The sequence below is a fragment of the Tyto alba genome, unplaced genomic scaffold, assembly GCF_018691265.1.
Source record: "Tyto alba isolate M040663 unplaced genomic scaffold, T.alba_DEE_v4.0 Super-Scaffold_16, whole genome shotgun sequence".
Classification (NCBI taxonomy): Eukaryota; Metazoa; Chordata; class Aves; order Strigiformes; family Tytonidae; genus Tyto; species Tyto alba.
This window is the reverse complement of record NW_024881278.1, coordinates 24,633,736-24,657,063: the sequence shown is the minus strand read 5'-3', so window position 1 is coordinate 24,657,063 and position 23,328 is coordinate 24,633,736. Positions and strand designations below refer to the sequence as shown.

General features: G+C 37.0%; 1 protein-coding gene across 2 annotated transcripts in view; it reads right to left on the bottom strand.

Moving 5' to 3' along the window:
• PRKCE (protein kinase C epsilon) overlaps positions 1-23,328 on the bottom strand; it is a 300,249-nt gene that overhangs the window by 114,080 nt on the left and 162,841 nt on the right. The gene's annotated exons all lie outside the window — the stretch shown is intronic.

The window sequence follows — 23,328 nt, the reverse complement described above, 5'->3', positions numbered from 1 at the left end:
GCACTGGCTGTATCAGACACAAATATGGGAAAACTCAAATACAATACATAAGTAGATATTCTCCAAAAATAACAATTATCCTCTCTACCTAGCAGTTGAAAATAACTTCCCTAAGTTGTGGGTCATTTTTATCTTTTTTAGCATCAATTACTGAAGGGCATGGGTTTTCATTGCCTAGTACAGGAACTTCTACTGGTTCTAAACTTTTATCTGTAAATTCATGCTAAGCTGCGAATAAGTCTTCTGTGCTTTATCACTATCAAGCACACTGACAACCTCCTTAACAGTAATTACACAGTGTGATTCTCCATGCAGCTCAGACTTTCATCTCATTTGATCTTTGGGGGGAAAAAAAAAATTCACCAAAAAGAATCCCAACATCCCTTGCCCCCCATACATTCAGAAAATGCTGACACAAATGCAAGAAAGCTGAGTACAAATACATATTATCAAGCAGAACAAAAATTCTATCCAGAACTGATTGCTTTGTAGAATTCCTGATTAAGATCTGAGCTTCAGGCTCTAATAATCCCCTTTGATACTAATACACTTTCAGCAAAATGTTCAAGGGAAGGAAGTTGTTTCTCCTAACCAATTCCTGCTCAATTGTATATGAGATTTAAAGGTAGAGGAAGTAAAAAATGAAGCTGATATCTCTCAGAATGAAAACCTTTGGAAAAAATCCTCCAGAGCACATTGGGTCTTTTTTCTCCAAAGTTTTATTTTGAAAAGTATCATTAACACCTCCATAGTATTCTGTACGCATTAAGCAAAAGCTGAGGATGCATTAGCAATGAATAGTGCACAGTTGTTAAGGAAAGGCATATTTTACAAGCATTCCTTGAGCCACTTGCATCTCTGCAAAATAGAACCTCAGATTTGGAGGGGACCACAGTCATCCATTGCCAACTGAACCTATGCACTCACTACTTCAGTTCACATAACACTTTGAAATGTATTTAACACCTGTAATTTTCTGAATTTCAGCTACCTGGCATCACTACAATGGCTGAAAGATGCCAACGTTGGCCTGTTGCAAGTTTTTCTGTACATGAATGAGTTCTCCAAGTAACAGCATAGTATTTAGCAATAACACAAAAAAAAAAATAGAAGTCCAAGAACAACTCAAATCTATAATGGTCTTAAATTCTTTTACAAACACTGAAATAAACTCCATTTTTGAAGGTTGTAACATTAAAAGGTATTGATTTAGGAATTCCTAGAAAATGGTCTTAAATTAAGCCAGTGGATGGATATCCTGGGAAAATACAGAGCACAGACCCATGAATTGAGATCAGTTTCTTTCACTGCACAGAAAGGGCTAAAACCCATGACACTAGCAAATTCATTTATGTACTGAAAAGACTAAAGCTCCTTACACATTAACATCACACAAAAACTTCACACTCAAGAGTGGGTTTTCAACCTAAGAAGACACATCTGTGGAACGGCCAGAATGGCATTACTTTTCTATCTGAAGTGAGTTCTCAGTAAATAAGCATTGACATACACAAATCTATTCCTTTTATTTATGCCAAAGAACAATGAGAAATGAATGGCTCTAGGTGCCCCTTCAAGAAAGAGATAAGAAGTACCAAATAGTTATCAATTATGTTTATATTTATGTTGTCAATTGTTTATTTTTATGCATTAAGCAAAACTCTGTTGTCTAATAAATACTACAGTTCCTCGAGAGAAAGACTGTTTTCCACAGAGAACACGTAACAAGTAGTTGGAAATCCTACCAAAGACTCCCATTTCCTGCTTCTGAATGACTTACTGACTTTTCAAAGCTGCTGGCAATCTTTTAAAAGTTATTATTATAGCAAATAATTCTATATTATCATAGAACTGTTCTTCTGGTTATCACCCAGATTGTAGAATTTGCTAAAGTATGCAGCCTGGATGTGAGAAAGTTAAAATCCCACTCTTCTGGAAAGGGTTCCCAAAAAGTTATCTGCTTATATGAAATGAACAAGATGTTCTGACAGTGCACAGCACACTTGATATGATAATCAGTCTACAACACCACTTTTCTCCTTTTTTCATCTTAAGTGTAATTCTTCACAGATAAAGCACCTATAATTTTACAGAGCAGATAAAAATCCTCCTCTTGTGTTGGCTAGATAAACACAATATCATAACAAGGTTTTGTCTTGTTAGTTTTACCAACAAAGTCTTAAAACTAATTTTACTGTGTTGCTTTCAGTTCTATATTTAATACTTTAATGAAATTCAATTTTTCACTTACAATACTTAAAACAGTGTCTTTTTCAGAAATGCACTGACTTGAAAACAGATACAAGCAATACACCTGAAATTATCAGATCAAATGGCAAGCCTCAATTATTGATATCATTTACACACAGAAGGCATCTCTGTGTGTGAAAAGGATACTCAAACAGCTCAGGGATGTAGTTTTCTTGGTCTGTCTTAGATAACATTGGAGGTCCGTTAGCCAGTTCACCCAAAACTGTCTCTTCTGTCACTCTGCTCTTCCACATTTATCACTAAAGACTATCACTTGGACAAGTCACATCCTGCTTTAGCATCGAACTGCACAGATGAACTGCGTGTTCAAGGGCAGCCGCTCCCCAGAGGTCACTCTGACTCCACCTCCCCTCTCATTACAGCCTGTGTAGAGTTCCCACCTTGTTGGTCGGCAGCAGTACATGTTGGGGGGAGTAGCATCTGGCACTGCAGTGCATTGCTGGACACAGGATGAGTGGTTACCAGCCTTTCATCAAAGCAGACCAAGTTGCAGGAGAAATTAATTCATTCACCCATGAGCTTTACGCTCAGTTTACGTTAAGTTCAGCTAGCTTGCCCACTGCTACCCAACAGAAACACATAAGCAATGCTTTTCCACAGTCCTCAAGCAAAACATGGCCACGGCTTGCATGATTCATGCTGCTGTGTTGGACCACAGGCACAAAACCAGGCAGTAACTTTCCCAGGTGACTCAGAGGTGGATGATCACATGTGTGCTAGCTTATACCCAGGGTTGTGAACCATTCATTTCTAGTAACACTAACAATAGTCTTGTGTTTAAATTAAAACCCATTTATCTCATACTGAAGAGCCACACTAGAGATGTTCATTTAACTGCCTGAAGACACCCACTTAGAAAGGGAGCTACACTGCTCTCCCCAAACTTCTATCATTGTTTCCAAGCAGGAAAGCAAAGATTAGTAAATGCTATCAGAAAATTGGGAGTACCTGGGAAAATCCCTAACATTTGTGAGATACAGCCAACCAGTGTTTTCAAGACATACTTTAGAAAATATTAGCATCCCAAACAAAATTTTTCTTTTTAAAATGTATTTACAAGGCCAAGTCTTACAGTGGTATATTATAGATTCTAACAAATACCATTAGGATACTGCATACTGCGCATGGCTTTTCTATTCTTAGCAGAGGAGTACAGATTAAGTGGATTTGTCGTAGTCAGTCTATAAGCAAGTTCCAATATAAACAACAATTTCTTCTCACAGTATTTCTACTAAATAGTCACAAAGGGTTATCGTTTCCTCAGTAAAAGCAGTTTATGTAATGTACATTCTGTTCCCTGTTTTGATTTTGAGTTCTTCAGCCCTTTATAGTATTCTGTTTACCTTTTTTAAATGCATTTATTTAACTTTCATTTTCAAAAGGAGTATGAAAGGCTCATGATAATTTCAAAGTGTTCATGGAGAATACTGTCAATGCAGCACATTGAGTTTAGGCTCTATATGATGGTACTTCAGAACAGGAAAATTTAAAACTAATTTTGTCTCAGAACTATACCCAGTAATGCCACTACTTCTTTTCATTGCAGCCAAGAGTAACTCTGAGTTATTTGGAAAACAATAGCATACAATTGCTTTTATAGATTCACACGTACATAGAAACATACTGCCTACAATTTCAAAGACTGAAAAGACTTTCAGTCCTAACTCCAAGCTCTTAGAGAAGTGTTACAAAAGTCAGAAGTATTTGGCATGCAAAATTGCACAAAAATTCATAAATGCTTGCAAAATCAATGTTTAAACAAACTGTCTGGAACTACATTTAACACTGTTAATCATGTAGTATCTGTTAAGTAGGAATTATAAATCATAACTTAAAAGATAAGGAAGTGACACATAATGTGTAGCAAGCCACAAAGGGGACAAGATTGGAGGAAAAACACCCTGGACACCAAAAAACAAAGGCTTGACCATGTCAGGTCTCATTTCATACTAAAATGGTTTCAGCATAAATGAGAAGGGTTTAGTGTGGAGCACTAACTGCAAGAGACAGAATTATCCTGCATAGCATAATAATGCCATTTCCACTTATCTTCTATGTTGTGAGTACTTATAGAATTCTGACAACAAAAAAAAAAAAAATAAAAAAAAAGGGAAAAAATGTAACAGAAAGAGAGAGATCACGTGCACAGAGAGGTTTTTTGACATTTGTTACTGCTCGGAATGCTGACTTCTAAAGGGGAACATGCTGGGCACTTCCCTTAATCTGGAGGGGATTGGCATTGAACAGTGACAGTGTTTGGGGAAGAAAAAAAAATTAAATCAGATGATTTAGTTAAATGGCTACTGCCCCATCAAAGCCAGACTATAGGCCTCGTGTAACAGTAACACTCACAGCAATCAGTGTAGCTGCCAGGTAACCCAATGCAACTAAAACTGACACCTCCACGGCACTTCTGGCACAAAGGGCTTTTCACCAGGGGCATCTCTTGGGTGTCTTCATGTTGCTGTCATCTGTAACTACAACCAGCATCCATAAAAGACAGCTGGCTTAACATTAACCCGAGTTTAACTGAACAACAAATGCAAACAAACTAGAATTGTACTGATGTTTTATTGCTGGATTAAAATTAAGAGCTGTACTTTTATGTACTGAAATAGAGCTTTTATTATAGCGTCTTTATAATGTCTAAATGGAGAAAGGGTATTAAGGCAGGAGAGATAATTTGCCTAAAGTTATGTCGGAAAGTGAGAAGGGGCAGGAACAATGTCCAGGACTCCTCAGGTTTCAGGATAGTGTAACCAGATCATTATGCAACAAAATTAGGTCTCAGAGGTTTATTCCCAAACTCTATTTGGGGCTTCTACAGTACTACAGTAGAAGCATATATACTGTCTTCAAGATTTCTGCAGACAGAAACTGTTACAGGCTTTTGCCTTTTAGGCTTTAATCTTCTTTAAATAAGAAAGAAAAAAAAAAAAAAAAAAAAAAAAGCAGGGGGAAAAAAAAGCTAACCACCCCATATATTTACGTTTCTATCTCCTTTATCTTAAAAAAGCCTTGCTTAGAAGTAACACATGCACATGCAACAAACTAATTTTATAACTCTGAGATTAAAAAATAGCAAGGTAAATGCTACAGTATAATTTCATGGAGCTGTTACTGATGAACACATAAATTAATTGGATAGTTTACCACAGTCATAGAAAGAGCATGCAATTTTTCTGTGTCTTTTCCTAGAAGTATAATTCTAGACTATTTCTTTAACAAGGAATAAACACACAGGTTTTGCTTACTATATCTGGAATTTGCTTTCTTTAGGAAAACTGACAGGAAATTTCTTGTTTAATAGAAGAACCAGATCCTTAGATAACACTATATTGTTAAAGAAAACAAAGACAATGTGTGTTACTAAAGAAATTTTAAAATGCTTACAAAATGGGTGAGTTTTTAAAAAAGATAGGTGTCTAGACAAGTCATGTCTGTTAAAATGAGCTATTTACTGAATGCATTGAAGAATAAATTGCATTTTAAAGTATATCAAGCCCAAATACGGTGGGTGGCTTTGTAGCATGGCCTCAGGCTCAAATTTATTTGCCTTCAAACATGTACTTATCTTTAAATGCTTCAACTCTTGTCTGAAAGAGAGATTCTGCCTATGTATATCTAAAGACTTCCCTTGACATACAAACAGATAACAGTGATTGGGGTTGTGACAGGCACACATTTTTGTTTCAGGGCTTGTATTACTTTCCCCGTCCTTTTTTAAAAAAAACACAACTAAACCTATGCAGCTATCCAAATTATTATCTACACATAATTCAAACATTGTCTACATACTTAATTATTATCTTTAACACATTCATTAGCTCATTCAAAGTTGAAGGGACAACAGTAACTTCCTACATCCTTTCAAATGGAAATACTTTCACATTCGATTCATTTAATAAAGGAGAACATAAAGTTCAGAAGTACCAAAGAGTCTCATATATACTGAAGGTCCAATTGCAATTTCAGCACACAAAATCTGATTTAGTTTTCAGAAATGTCACAGCCCTGCTGATTGGCAATAATTTGGACCAAGTGAGTGTTCAAAACCAGGAGCATGGAGCCTCATACCCAAAGCGACCAGGTGCAGCAGAGTGTAAGGTGAGGGAGGATTAGTTCCCATACATGCCTTTAAGATGAGCCCTCAGAAGTTTCTTCTCTCCACTTGCACAGTGGCTGCAGAATTAGTGACAACTTAGACAAGCTTAAGGTATTAACAACATGGAATTATACATGGTCGCCTTCAGATGACCATACAGCATGTTTTAATAAATCCAGTATTTAATGAACAGATTTCTGTTTTATAGGAACTGTTCATTGGACAACTGATAGGGAATAGATATAAGTTTAGGGTGCTATGTCCAGTTTTTAGATCTATGGGAGCTCACAGAGAATGACAGGATTACTGACCTCATCTTGGAGGGTGAATGTAGCAATTCCTATAGATAAATTGCTGTCAGAACCACAAAACAAGGAGGAATCTGTCTCTGATTTGCTACTTCCTCTCAATTTCTTTTATGGTGGTATTTAATATTAATGATTTAAAGAAATATGGTATTCCAGAAATAAATAACTTGTAACTACAATTTTCACATTACATTTTATTTGGCAAAAGAAGTTACATTGCTAGAAATACCACAGGGAGGTTATTGTTATATGACAGGTTTTCTGAGAAGTCAATTTCACATCTCAAGGTTTTTAAAATACAATTTCAACTTCTAAGACCTTTTTTAGAAGACAGAATTTATAGCTTTTTGAGTTGAAAAGGAGGTGTCACAGACAAAAGCACAAAATAAATAAATAATATTTAAAAACTTCTAACTAAGGCTATTTCAGTCTTGCAGTGCTGTCTTTTGGGAGGAACAACCTTACTCTTTAAACACAATGCCCTTATGTCAATAAATCTGCAATTGAAATCAGAGAGGTGGAAATGCATTCTACATATGGTAAATACTAAAGCTATTATTCAGGACAAAAATCTTGCTCCACAGGATGGATCTACTAATGGGTCTACTCATGTCCTAACTAGTAATGCAAAATAACAATTTGTAAAATGTAGAACAGTTTTTGTGCCATAACTTGACACGATAAACATACAGAAAGCAAATTAATTTAGTTTGTGTCAGTGACAGTCAGTTAATGTCGATACAGTGTTAGTAATGAGTAGTATTAGTAGCCTGGTGTTTGTATTGATAGTCTTAAGCCCTGACAGGCTAACAAGATGCAATTTCTCTTATTATATCAACTACTTACTAAAGCTAAAGTAGTACATGATCTTTTGAATGAAGAAACTACATATATAATATAATACAACACATGATATTAAAAGATTATTATAATCTATGATCAGACCAAAAGCCATCCTTGGGACTAGATTACCCTACCCTTACTGCTGCAAGTCTGCAAACAGGTCCTGCAATGGGATTGCAACCTGCTGCTTAGAGCATGCCCAGCCACTTGTCGTGGTAGTGGTGGTGGCTGATACTCTGGTGACACATGCTCACATTGACTGTCCTTTGGCTGTCTTCAAGGAAAGAAGGAAAATATGACAGAACATCACAGTCAAGACTGCTGTGGAAGATGAACTTTCAAAGTGGTGTACACATGCATGTTTATTTTAACAGATTTCCAGGCCATGAAAGTATCTGCAGGGTCAACTGACTTCTCTGCAGGGTCAACACCTGAGTTGCTGGCCTTTGTCAGTTCCTGGAAAGGAAACGGTGTTGTGATGCTAAGAAGGAAAACAAGCATTGTGAAAATTTCAGAACAAAGCCCTTTTCCCAGAGGTAACTATTAAACCAGACAGACCCCAAATGACAGTATTTTAAGCATGTGTTTGGGACAGATCAGAGAAGTTCAGCAGTCTTTTTCTAATAGTTGCAAAAGCTACATAGAGCGCAATCAAACAGAACCTTGTGTGACTGGGGTTTCTGGTCTTTCAGAAGAGTTATTTCTTAAATATATTTTCAACCCCAGCTTTGATCCTTTGCCAGAGAATAACGGAAGCATAAGTGGCAGGCACCTAGGAAATGTCTGAGGCCAGCCTCCTGCAGTGGGAAAGGGTCTCATGCGCTTCAGGCATTCTCAGCTCCCATTTTTCTGACGGTTCTTGAAAACCTCCAGCGAGGGAAATTCCACAACACACTTATGTATCTTGTTTCACTACTCTGGCAGGCAGGCTGTTTTGCTAATAGCCAACCTAAATCGTTTTACAGTAAGTCGTGCTGGATGAGTGAAAAGCAAGTTTTTTCCAGCACAGACACTACTGAAGTATCTGTAGCAAGGCAACCATTAACCTATTGTATACCATGCAAAAGACCAGGGGCTGGGGCTGGCCAGAGACACAGCAAGATGTCACAGAAAAGACAACTGTAGAAATTTTGCATACTTCTCAGGCCACAGCAAGACAGAAGGTGCTTTGAACTAAACAGGTCCCCATGGATATCCCAGTCACATGCTAGCTGCAGAAAATCCACGATATCTGAAGGTAAAAAAGGGAATGAAAACCACTTCCTGCCTTTAAGCTACTAATTCTCATAGTCATCTTCTTGATTCCATTTCCTGACGCCCCTCCTGATAGGGACAACTTATCTCTATTTAAGCTTAGAAATGCATGTAAAAAAGCTGACTTGTGCTAAAATCTCCATATTAAATCTTATAATCCCATGTAACCACATTAAGGACCTACAGTGTATAACCTACACAGGTCAGAGAAGATGGCTTTCAAAACACAGTTTTATAATGCTTATACCTCTCCCGAAGCTCAAGCCTGTGATATATATTATACATATCCAGGTTTCAGAGTGCTTCATAGAGGCAGTGAAATCTTCTTAGCTACAATTGGGAAAGATACCATTCTGAGGTGTCACCATTGCAGGTATGACAAGTACAAAAACTTCTGTAAGTTTACCTTGGAAAAGTGATTCTTTTTGCTTTTTAAAATTTTCCTTCATTTATTTCTCATTAAAGTTCTAACTACTTGCTTGTATCCTCCATGGGGTAGAAGGATCCACTTCAGAACAGCCTGTGATTCAAAAGAGCCTCGCACAGTGTCTATGTAGTAATTGAGAAAGCCAGAGAAGATTGCATAGCAGCTTCTTTTTCCCAAGCAGGAAGAATCCATCCCATTAGTCTGACCGATTTTGGTATAAATTAAAAAGCACTGAAACCTCAATACTTTGCTCAAAAAAAGCTCAGAAAGGCCAGAGGGAGTTTCAAGGGCAGGCAGCATGACAGTGAAATATTACTATATTTTATTTACAGACTTTTTTCTTACACTTTCAGATAATGGCAATGTTATTTTTTCATCAAACTACAATAGAGGCTGTCAAAATTTGGAAGCTATTTCCCCCCAACATTATTAAAGTAGTAAGACAAAAAGTATCTGTACCTTTGTGCAGATAAACCCACTGAAGAGACTGTAATGGTTCTGATAAACAGAAAAGGATTTGACCCCAAGCAGTAGGACATGTTATTAGAAATAACAAGTGAGACAACCATCTTCATAGTCACTGTTTGCCAAATAGTTTCATGATGCCTTATACTTCTTTTCTATCTGCAACTACAGTAGCTTTGTCGGCTTACAAATAATTTACAATACTTTTAAAAACTCAAATTATTAAGTGTTGGGAAAGAAATCATTCAGTAGTGAAACAAGAAAGCAACTATTATTATTTCAAAATAACTAAAAAGGCTCTGTTTTGTGAAGTAAGTTGATACTTAGGGTTGTCTACAGAAACAGTATCTAGGTACTGTTAAATTATTTCTTGTTCTTATAAGATATTCCTGGTAATTTTTTGAGTTAGAGAATGCATCATAGTTTCTTGATGCATGTTAGAAACAAGCACCTGGTTGCCACTGGTACCTGAACTCTTCTATGCCAGTTCTTCATCTAGCCAGGAAGCCAAATCTGATAAACTTTGGACCATTCTGCAGGAACATCTGGGCATCAGGGTGTCATTGAAACATGCTCTGAGGCAGCCCCACCACAGCAACCAGAGGCCGTGTGTCTGCACCAAGGAATCCTTGAGATCCACCTCATGGATGTCAAACAGGCAGCCTGACAGAAAGATCAAGCTTTAAATATAACCACAAGCAGTTTTAATCATGTTTCTCCTTTTTTTCCACCACTTGTACCTTTTATAAATTGGTTCTGCACGCTGAAGACACATGATATACCTTTGTTCTGCAGTGGAGCCTGCAGGGCACAGAACAGGTAAAAGAAGAAGTCCTCATTTGAACTGCAAAGATAATTTTTTTCCTTTCTTGGATGGAGGGTGTAGGAGTCTATAGGTAATCTATGTCTGGACTTTTAATTTCTCACAACTCTACCACTGAACTGAATAAAACAAGTGAGAGATATTAGTGTTACGCATCACCTTAGAAAGGACTGTTCTCCAAGACAGCTTCCACCAATAAGTAATATCTACCACTACTTTTCCCTTTTTGACCCAATATATAACACCCATAACACATTTTCACCAGTGTTGCAACATATCACCACTCTTTCGGGTTTGTATCTTTTACTAAGGGCTGTATTATGACAATCCTGTCATCCTCTACCAACATCCTCATCTTGCCCATTCCTTAAGTGGGTAGTCCTTGCAATCATTTGTAAGAGACAAAAATCAGCAGCAAAAGAACTCATTCCTTCTTTCCATTGTCTTTCTTGCAAATGTGGGAGGAATTTTTCTTATTCTGATACCCCCCCACACATATAACAAAAGCTTAATTAAGAACATCTCTGACTCACAAGCAGTGCTATTAAAGCAACTCTCCCATCTATGTCTTTCAACATTAAGTATATTATTACTAATTTCCATTCAGAGAACAGTAATAGATAGATTATGTAAATCCTCAAGTACTCATGTGATTTATTATCAGCATGCTACTTTAAAAACCCAATTTAGTAAAGCATTTCTGGATATGGCTATATGAAAGAGCATATTCACTGTGCCATGGATTTCAATGGAAATCTTCCAATATTTAAAGTACTACTTACCTGCCTTGCTACATGTTAATTCTACACATCTATTGTGTGGTAAAAACAGAAGCGTGCTAAACAGTATGTTCTTTCTCCTTGACAGACTTAGGGACACGGCATCATGAGGTAATTGCAAATGGTGAGTTTGCATATTGTCAGTAGAGCCTGAATGTGTTATATAGGTTTTTACTCAGGGGGATTGACACATGAGAGGGACAGGGGGATGGTCACTCTCGTGACCCTATCATTAGCAGAAGTATTTCTCGGTGACGAGAGTAAAAGGAGTTTTAATGCTTCTTCTTTGCTTTTGGATTTGAATACACAGGTTATTTTACAGTCCAAACTCTACATAACAATAAAAAAAGAGTATTAAGATGAGACCACAGTGTTAACTCATTGTACTTTTGTAGAAGCAATTTGGGGCCTATCATGTATTTGCTACCAGCTTCACCATGTGATCCAATTTGTAATATAAGATTGCTACTTGTAAGTGTACGGCTGATTTTCCCTTTTGCAGGTCTTCAAGAAAAAGAACAATAAAGGGATCTCTCTCCTGCTTCTTAGGACTCCCAGCAAATTTTGCAGCATTTGAGGCTTTGCACAATGTGCTAGCCCCCAGGTTATGGAAAAAAGCTTGAGAAGTGTGACATGAGTGCATCTAAAGACTGAAAAGTACAAAAAGTCCTAGTGGAGGACAACCCCCAACTTTATTATGGAAAATCTTATTTATCTCTGTATACTGGATACATGACTCCAAACCAGTATTTGGTTTGTGTGGAAGGGTTTTGGTAGCAGGGGTGCTACAGAGATGGCTTCTGTGAGAAGCTGCTGGAAGCTTCCCCCATGTCCAACAGAGCCAATGCCAGCTGGCTCCAAGATGGACCCACCACTGGCCAAGGCCGAGCCCATCAGCAATGGTCATAATGCCTCTGGGATAACGTATTTAAGAAGTGGAAAAAGAAAACCACAGCCAGAGAGAGGAGTGAGAACATGTGAGAGAAACAGCTCTGCAGACACCAAGGTCGGTGAAGAAGGAGGGGCAGGAGATGCTGCAGGCACTGGAGCAGAGATTCCCCTGCAGCCCGTGGTGAAGACCATGGTGAGGCAGGCTGTGCCCCTGCAGCCCAGGGAGGTTAGTGGTGGAGCAGATCTCCACCTGCAGCCCATGGAGGACCCCACGCTGAAGCAGGTGGGTGCCCGAAGGAGGCTGTGACCCCATGGGAAGCCCGTGCTGGAGCAGGCTAATGGCAGGATCTGTGGCCCAACAGAGAGAGAAGTCCACGCTGGAGCAAGTTTGCTGGCAGTACTTGTGCCACTGTGGGGGACTCACGCTTGAGCAGTCTGTTCCTGAGAGACTGCACCCTGTGGAAAGGACCCACGCTGCACCAGGGGAAGAGTGTGAGGAGTCCTCCCCATGAGGAGGAAGGAGCAGCAAAGACAACATGTGTTGAACTAACCACAGCCCCCATTCCCTGTCCCCTGTGCTGCCGCAGGGGAGGAGGTACAGAAATTGTGAGTAAAGTTGAGACCGAAAAGGAGGAGCGGTGTGGGGAACGTGTTTTAAGAGTTGGGTTTAATTTCTTATTATCATACTCTGAATTGATTGGTAATAAATTAAACTAATTTCCCCAAATCAAGTCTGTTTTGCCTGTGAAGGTAATTGGTGAGTGATCTCTCCCTGGTCCTACCTTGATCCACAAGCCTTGCATTGTATTTTTCTCCCCCCTCTCCCTTTGAGGAGCGGGAGTGATAGAACAGCTTTAGTGGGCATCTGGCATTCAGTCAAGATCAGCCCACTACAGCTGGTCAAACTTTGTGTCTTACTGTATAAGACACACACATGGTTAGAAGACCTGTGAGTAACAAAAAATTACCTTTTCCTAACTTTTGCTACTTTCTTGATATCCCAAATTTCCTACGCCCAGTGTTCACATATTTATTTAGCCCCAATTCTCCAGCTTTTGGTAAGACAGACATATCAGTGTTACATTTTCAGTGATTCAGTGAGCATGTGGCTCATGGTTTCACAGAAAATGAAAAGTGTTTCTGGCTTATGAAAAGATGCTCAAACTGGACACCTAATTTTCAACTGAGTCAGAATTTAAGAAAAGTTTTTAAGCATCAACTGTTTGAAGTAATCTAATGGGACCTGAGCCATTTTTCCTAACCTATGGCACATTAAGTCTTTAATAAAAAGTATACTCACAGAGGAAAAGAACTGGCAAACAACCTCTGAAGAGGCAACAGATGTGTTGATTGAGATGTATTTTGTTTTTCATAGTTCTCTAAAATTGATGTAATATTCAATCAAGAATACTTAAGAACTTATTTATGGAAGCAGATGACAAGTAGGAAGGGTGGGATGTTGGATGATGAGGTGCGTTACTGTGGGAATTGAGGAAAGGGAAAGGAAAAAAAAAATAAAAAAGACCAAGATGGAATCAGGCAGAGTTTTAATCCTCACACTTTGGAGAAATTCAGTCAGAGAAAAATAGGACATGAAAGAAAAGGGAGAGAGGAATGAAAGTGAACCTAGGGCTGATGAAAAAACACATCGGAGAATATTCCTCTTCCTCCCTGTAGGACAAACTGTGAGCAATGCAGCTCACATCAGTCAATGGCCCAAGACCCAAAGCCAATCTGAGTTTAGGATTATTGTCAACAAGTAAATGAATTTCCTTTCTACCCATTTGCTATAAATAAAAGTTAACTCTCCCTATTACGTATGAGAAAACTCATACATAAGAACTAGCAGATATATATGTACAAAGAGTTAGCTACAGAAAAGCACTCAAGTTCCGTGTTTTTTTCTACAGATATCTAGATACCTGTCATGCAGTGCTCTAAGAGAATGGATATTCTCATGCCTGAAGAAAGTATGTTAGAATTGCTAAGGTTTTCCAAAAGCTAATAAGCCAACAAAGTTCACCGAAACAACTAACTTCAATAAAATAGATGCTTCTTTAGACTGGCTATTGTTTTCTTCAGATACATGATAGTTAAATCTAATTCAAGTGATGCTTATGCATAAGAACAGATACAGAAAACCAGTTTAGCAAGTTAAGACAGCTACATATTGTATTCTATTATATTACTTTAATCTAACCAATTTTTTTTTCTCCTTCAGTAAATCACCTTCTGTTATTTCCTAAGACTAAAAGCAGTTCAGTACTAACAAATCCCCACAGCACTCACTGAAAGTTGACTTTCAAAATATATGTGAAGACTCTATACAGGAATTAATCAATGTGTGTGGGAGAAAACCTGCTTATAACATTTCTTAAAATTGTAAGTCTTCAAAAAAAATATTTGTTAAAATATGGGTTATGCATCTGTGTACTGTAGCTGAAAGAGAAAATGGAACTCAGAAAAAAAAAAAAAACCACAAACATGAATTTTTTTCTTCTCTTTTTCAGCACAAAAATCAAATCAAATGCTAATTCAAGATACAAACAACTTTCTCCCTATTTAGTCCAGAAACTAAATCAGACAATGAAAACAGAGACAAAACAATTCTTGGAATGACTGCTGATTTAATTCTTCTCTTATTATTCCAGTGCTGTAACTGTTTTCCATTCAGCACTGACCCTGTCTTCACACCAATGGTACTACCTTTGGATATTCTAAGGCATCAGGTAAGTTCCCCTGCCACTGACAGCACAAAAACCTGTGCGCAGTACAAGGACGGAGTCCAAACAAAATCTGTGGGGAGCCAATGGAATGACAAGAAGACTGCCTGCAGCACAAAGGACGACTATTTGTACAACTTAATGCTCTATATGCACAGTCACATGAGAATAAGATCTATGCCTTGGTTATAGCCCTACAGTTACACCACAGAACAGACACACATACATAAAATCAAGCAGAACTTGGCTCACTGCACTTAGTAGAGATAAAAAAAGAAACCTTGATTGCCTATGTCCAAACTGTAAGACTACAAAATGTTCTAGTAATTGTAAAATACTAACCTCTAAAGCTTCATTCCATTTATTGCTTTGTTTATTAACAGGTCAAGAAATAGCAGACACTTTAAAAAAAGCTTTCCTTAAAAAATTCAAATCACAGCCCATGATCTCAAACCCTTTCTGTCCTCTTTGGTTTCCCAAGCACCTCTGCTCATATTCAAACACTACATAATTCATTTTAACTTAGCCTTATCAGGTTGCTGAAAAAGAATGTGAAAGTCAGATGGCTGTAGGTTGAAAAAATATATTCAGTGCCTCCTTATTGCTGCTGTCACTGATTTAGCTGTTCCCATGGTAAACTTAAATACCACCAACAGGAAGCTGTATCACCTATCAATTAACAAGCTGGGAAGTGTGGTGCATGGAGATTTGATTTAACAGAGCCCAGAACTCTCTCGCTGAAGGATGTGGCAGTTGAAAGCTGGAGGCTGGATTTATTTTTTTTTCCCCCCTCCTCCTTTTTAAAAAAGACTTGTATAATCTCAAGAATAAGACATATGGCAGCATCTCCAAGTTGGTTTTAAAGAGAATTTGATTTCCCACTTACTTTCTCTAAGTGTGAATTACCTGAAGTGTCAGAAGTTCCTTGAAAAAATCCTTTTAACACTGGTTGTCTTCAGAAAAAGAACTTCTAGAGAAAAGCTCCCACTTTTTTCTTTTTTTACTTGATTTTGACAGCTCTATAGCTGGAGCCTCTGACTTGACTAACCATATGACACATCATAGCATTCATGAATTAGTATTTTACAATCATTTCAATTCAGAAAAAAACCTATGCTTCCTTGTTAATAAGGAGACAAAAACACCCTAAGAGATCATCCCCCACACTAGGAAGAAATTTTACCATCATAGATTGCATAGGTAAGAGCTAATGTCTTCTATGGAACCTCTTCCTTTAGTCAATATCTATCAAAATTAAATGTATTCTTACATTTCGAAAAGATTTCTCTAAACGCTTTTTCTTTAATAAAACATTACCTTTGCCATTAGCATACCAGTAGCCAAATAAAAATATGTAATGCATTTTGAGAAATAAAGATGGAAAAAGCCAACTTTTAAAAGCTAATTTAGACTAAATAAAGCTATGTTTATAGTCTGTCCTTTTCTCTACTCCACACCCAAAAACCAGCAACTGAAATATTTTAATAATGAAGAAAAAAACATCTAAAGATTGTTTTTGACAGTAGAAAAGAAATGCAAGGAAAAAGAAACACAGCATTTCAAGATTTGAGTATGCCAAAAAATCTGTTAAAATAAAAGTAACTCTTCACTACTAGTCCTCAAATTGCTATAAAGCTCCTAGTAACACCACATCCAGTACACGAAACCAAACCTTTCTTTTTGGTGTACCTGGAACACGCCTTGAATTTGAAAATCTAAAGTCACACAGTGAATCCAAACCAGTCATTTGACACACCAGTGTTTTTGGGGTCACCATAACCAACTTACATCTGAAAGTACAGATTTTATAAGATACAGTGAAACTGTCTGAACTCAGCTCCATTAAATGTGTCTCAAATCCTACACCCAAACCCAGAGGTATTCAGAATAGCTGCCTGTATTTAGGAACTCCAACCATCATGCCTGCATTGCAGAATGAGTTTGCTTATTCTCCTATATGCAAGAATACCATCTTAGTACACACAATACCCCTCATTTCACGATGGGGAAAAAAGTCATAGAAATGAGCCAAGAGAATTAGATGTAGCTAAGCAATTTTCAGTCAGCCCACACAGAACATTAGGGGGAAGAAAGCATTCCTCTGAGCAAGCATTAGCATTATTATTAGCAGCATCTAAACTTATTTAAAATAATTATTCCAGTATCTATTTCAGCAAGCAATAAGAATTACACTTGTTCCTTAGATAGAAAGACAGACACAAAATCATGAATACGATCCTCCCTCTGCATCGTATTTGTCTTTACCAGAAGCAAGGAAAACAGGATAGAAAGTATTCCTGGAAACTGAGAGCAAAAGTATATCTCAGTTTAAGAGAGGCCATTTTAAATGTTATGAATGTTGTGCCAGGGCTGTGGGTTCGATGAAAACAGATTGTAGGTGATTTAGAAAGATGTAGAAAGCTGCATCACAAATTAAAAGTAGTAAGATGTTGGTTTGACATTTGTCCATTCAACACACAGAGATCAGCAAATCATTGCTGCCCACCATCAGCAATAGAAAAGCTACGCGGCTCTACCACTGCACCAGAAGCACTTTCTGAATCACCCTCTCCAGAACATGGAACCATCAATATAAAGTGACCTGGGTACTTACAACTTTTTAAACTAATGGGGCAACCATGAGATGCAAGAAGCACTTGGCTTCAGACCAGTGAAAATTTCTAGTTTTACTTGTATCACATTTTTCCCTTCCTTGCATTCTGGCATATGTGTAACTTCATGCTGACATTTCAGAACATCACCTGTCTGGTCACACATGCAACATGAGGCTGAATTCCTACTGATAGCTACTGAAATACTACTCATAAATTACCCTTTTTAACATGGTGTTATACCACTGGTCCCAAGACAGGAACTCTTTCAGCCTACCACTCATCTCTTTTAAGGCATGCTACCTCCAAAACAACTGTTCCCCCCTCAGACTGAAATTGGATACATGCTAAAATACAATGGTCTTGGTCAGGGACCAACTCTGATAAACTGCCAAAAGTTTTGGATTATATTGCTGCAAACTCACACAAAAAGAATCTGTCTCTGCACATATAAAATAAAGTAATGATTCTCAGAAGAACAGTTCTTTGGAACAGGTATTTAAGGTGCTTTATAGCTTACTCATAACAAAATTAAAGCAAAAATCTCTCAGCAAGTCTGAGACTTCTTTAAAATATTATGTAAAATGAAATATGAAAAAATGAAGTTATGTTAAATGAAATAACAGGTTATATTGGACCACGCTAATAATGACTCACTTGCTAATTATAAAAATCTATTTATTTATTTACATGTAATGGTGTTATTTTTTTCATTTAAGTTTACCTCCTGAAATATGGCATTTCTCCTACAATCAATTTTTTCTTCTAACACTTATTCTCCCTTTCCCTCCACCCCTGGGTCTCGGAGGAACAACAGCTAGAACTAACATGGCTGGTTTCGTCTACTCTACTACATCTTTCAAGGACTTTTGTATTCATCATCTATGCACTGATCACAGTGACTATACCAGCTCAAACTTTGGGAATATAGTCCAGTAATGAAATGAATCTGTGATAAATAAAATGATGAAAAATCTACATAAATAAAATGTTTTATACTAGAATAATGTTATTTTTTAGTTTCAGAATAACTTACAAGTAAGGCTGATAACATCAAAGCAAACAATTATTAAGGAAGAATAAGCCAATTATTTCTCTTAATAAATCCATATATAAAAGCCAAATGACTCATCCAGAAGATATCCCATGCATATATGATTACTCATGTATCACAAATACATTGAAAAACATATTTAGAGTATCCAGCCTTGCCCTCACATCCTACTTGCCTTCATAACCAGCCCAACTTGGTTAGTACAACAAAAGCTGTGTGTGTGACACAGTGCTGTCTCTGAAACAGCGGGGGTTTTACCTCTACATTTCAAAGGGCTTTATCCAAGAGGCACAGACACATTAAATGACATGTCTGAGGCCACCCAGAAAACCTGTGCATGGTGCCTTCACAGTCTTCACCCAGGATTTTTTCCCCATAATTGCTAAGTACCTAGAGACTGATAAGGTGCTTACAACTAACATCAAATAATAACTTCCCTGAATCTTCCTGCTTATCACTAAATAAGGATATTTTGTTTTCCTGTGATTTTTTTTTTTTTCCCCATAGTGTGAAAAATACAAAGGGCATTAGCCCATGCTCAATAACTTTAAGTTTGTATCTCTGTTTCCAAACTATATTTTAACTCCGTACCATGTCACAACTATTTTTATAGATTCCACCACCTCCCAGTTGGGCAGAAACTGGTAATCAAAAATCAGTTGCAGATAAAAGCCAATGGAAATCTTAGAAACATCTGTGACACCTAAAACAGAGCTAATGATACGTACCAAGTGCTTTTATCTATATTATACATATATACAGCATAGCTGTGATTTTCAAAGGGAAACTAGTATCATGATGTGTTTAGCTAAATAAAAAGACAATGGGATTCACATATGTCACTTTGTTTTGCTCATAAGAGAATTATACATGTAATTGATATACTCGTCTTTGCCCGTCTTTTGTGATTTCGACTGAACACTCATGACAGTTAGCTGTCCTTTGTGCTCAGTTGCAAAATGATATAAAATTTATTAAAAACTTGCCTTATATATTTAGAAAGCATAGTAATTTTTTTTTCTATAAAATCTTATTTGATTGAAGATCATCATCAACCCAAAACATAATTAAGTGTCAAGTGAAAATTACTGTTTCTCTCTTACAAACCATTTTCACGAACCACGGGGTAATTCAGGCTGCAAGGCATCTCTAGAGGTCTCTGATCCAAACCCTGCCCCAAGCAGCTCCAGCAAAAGCAGGCTGCTCTGGGCCTTGTCCAGTCAAAATCCAAGTATATCCAAGGTTCACATCCATTCTCCAACAACTATCCTCCAAGTAGCCTCTATTGGCTTACTGAATTTTAGCTACACAGACAATGAAAGATGAAGCCAGGACCATACCCTCTAAAATCTGAGTTTAGACCACTTGATCCAATGATCAGACTACATTTCCTCCCTGAATTAAACTATAGGAGTTAATTTACTGTCACATGATCTGTAGTACAAATGTCTATGTGCAAGATAAAGTTTCTTAGGTACTATCTTTTATATCATGGAAAGGTCCTTTAGAAAAATACAAATAAAAAAGCAGAAGCCAGAGCAAGACCAATAAAAGAAGCAGGGGATATTACATAATAATTAAAATGCTTAACACAAATGAGTTAATGCAGGAAAGAGAAGAAAACCTACTACTGCTTAAAGCTAGGACTGACACCCAAAATCTTTTGATATTACTTAACTTGAGGATGACTACTATGATCTTGTAAATACCTGCTTCCTTATCACATCAGCATCCTAAAAATTGAGCCACATTTAATAAAATATCATACAATGTATTTTAAGGAATACATTACTATGGAGTCTAAATAAAAAGTAGAAACCTATTTATAAAAGTTATGATTTCATTAACACTGACTTGGCCATGACTGCCCCCTTCCCCCTTCCTTTTTTTTTTTTTTTTTTTTCTTTCTTAACTAGAGGTAAAAAAATCATGCATATAAAAGCTGGCAAGATTTTTATATTGAATTTACAATGTAGTAGGTAGACAGGCAGGCAGATCAATCAACTTTTTAAATTTAGTGTGTATGGTTTACTGTGAAAGGAGATATTTTTCATGAGACAGGCATTCAGGATTTTCTGTTTTATTTTTTGTTATCACATCTTTTGAACAGATCATGATTCATTCACTAGTCTTCAAGGAAGATCAGTGCACATGAATATTTTTAAGCACAGTGCCTGCACAGTTTAACACTCATTTGCTGCAGTAAGATTGGATCTCTAATGCAGGCTCAGCATTTCTGCCCATGTTATACCTACAAGGGGCTGTGGAGTGCCCTACAGCTCAAGCTGGACTCAAGTTCTGAAGAAACCAAGCTGCAAAGCAGCACACATTATGGGGACTTCTCTACACCAGACTGAATTTATGCTCCTAAATGAAGTCTGCAGCCCAGGGATGTGGATGTTCGATGCACTGAAACAAAATTTTAGAAAGACAGGATAAATATTTTTATTTAATGTATATATTATGTGGCGCCTTTTTATGGGCACATGTCAAACGTACACAGTCAAATCTGATGTCAGAAGAGATGTACACAGTTCTGCTGTGCCCTCCTCTCCCTGTAAAATTTATAATCACATCTAATTTGTAGAATTTGAAGGATTGCAGAAGAAAACAATTTTAGCAGCATAGAGGCTCTCCCTTATAAACTTTACTAATGTAAATTCTATTTTGCAAGTGTGATATCATTACCACCTTTTAACTATTTTGTCAAACACAGGCATAACTTCTGGGCCTCTTGTACAAAACCATGATCAAATATCCTAAGAGGTAGCAAGACGTAAAAGTGTTTTGTTTTCCCTGTTGCAGAAAATCCGTTCCTCTTAGTGCCTGAAGTTTTTCAAGTTTACTTCAGTTTAGCGATGGTCCACACACTAGTACTCTGCTTCCAACTGTTGCTGAATTACTAAGAATTGGAGATAACATTTAGGTATTTTAAGTAAGGAAATTCTGAGAAAGGGCAATTCCTAGGAAACATAGACTCTCTGAAAACTAAATCAATGTTAATGTTTAAAATCAGAAAAGATAAAGAAGCAAGTCAGTTATTAAAGTAGGAAGACTACAGTAGCTATAAAAGTCCTGGGTGTTTGAAAATAAGAGGATTCATAATCAAGGCAAACAACTCTTTGAACACAGCCGTTTAAACATCCCATCCTTCCAGGCTCCAAGCTGAACAAACCTTTCAGTTATAAGTGTAAAGCCCATATCTACCCCATAAATTATAAAAGATCCCTGAAGGCTTTAAGCTATGATCCAACATATCATTAGAAATTTTAGTACCTAACTTTGCCTTATGACAGTATGCAGCAACCATGGCATGTTTTATCATACCCATAAATTATACGTTGTTTGTTTTTGTTTTTTTTTTTACTCATGCTACTTGTTCTAAGTACCTCAAAAATTTTATCCTGACACGCACATAAACTCAGTTATGCTCGGTATATAAAGCTAACAGAAATGTTTTTCCAGAAAAAACATTCACAATAACTTTCAATTATCTAAGTGTCAATTACCATAGCTTTTTCTTAATTATTTAATAGGCACTACAATAAGATTTCAATTATTTGTTTATTTCACCTAGTTATGCTATAATTTACATGGAGAGACCATCTGACAAAAATTAAACAGAAAACAATGATATGTGAAAATATTAAATAAATTTTAAATTAATACAAGCAGCTTAGTTTATATTTAAGACATTGTGACATAGACACATGACAACATATGCTGTTATTAGTCACAGTGTTATACTGTCACTTGCTTTAATGGGTTTCCTTTGCAGAGTGAATTGAATGTGGAGTTTACTTCCCAAATAGAAACTCAAGAATGAAAAATTACATTACCCTGCTGAAAAAGCTCACACCCACAAAGCATTAATGAGTATATTATTTGTTTCAGGTGACTGCACTACCTTTTTTGTTTAGCAGAACTCACTTAAAGAGTCTCTAAAGATTTGCTCCTGAACAACTCTATGACCTAGTTTAAAGAAAATGTAAAAGGATTATATATTTGGCTCTTCGAATCAAGGTTTTTGGCATTTACAAACTTTGCTGAATCGTTTTGGCTGTGGTGCCTTTCCTTATCTGCCCAAGGAATACTCAGCAGTATGGAATTTGCTTCCAGTGCACACAAAGTGCTAGTACTTTGCAGAAACCATTATTTCTTTAGTGAAACATTTTTCATTGTATTTTACAAAACAATTTTGAAGCATTTTCAATACATCCACACAGTGTCCATCAGCACAACAGAAATGTATTCAAACGCGACCAAGAAAACTTCCAGAGAGGTGTGTAGGTCTATCAAAACATAACCTTAAAAACACCACATGACAGAGCTCTGTTGATAATACATGAACGTAAGACCTAGTGCTTCAAGCACAAAGGAATGAACTCTGAGAATCAACTGCTAAGGCTGTTTGTGTAGAAAGGCTGACTTACTGACGATTTCAAAATCTGCAAAATCAATTACAAGAATCAGGTTTTATTATTGAACATATTCTAACTACATTAGGAGTATAAGGGAGGTGACTGAGCCTCAGAGTTAATGCTCAGTAAAGTTAATAAAAAAAGCTAAGCGATTTAATTACACCTTTCAAATCTGCCTGCACACATATACCCCATACTTCAACATTCAAACTTAGTTTCATCCCTTCTACTAAAAATATCTTTTATTACAGAGGAGTAAAAGCAAAAAGCTTATTCAGAACAAAAATTATAATTTCAGACAATGCATGGTGTGAAATGACATGTACCTTCCCATGTTAATGACTATTTCAGT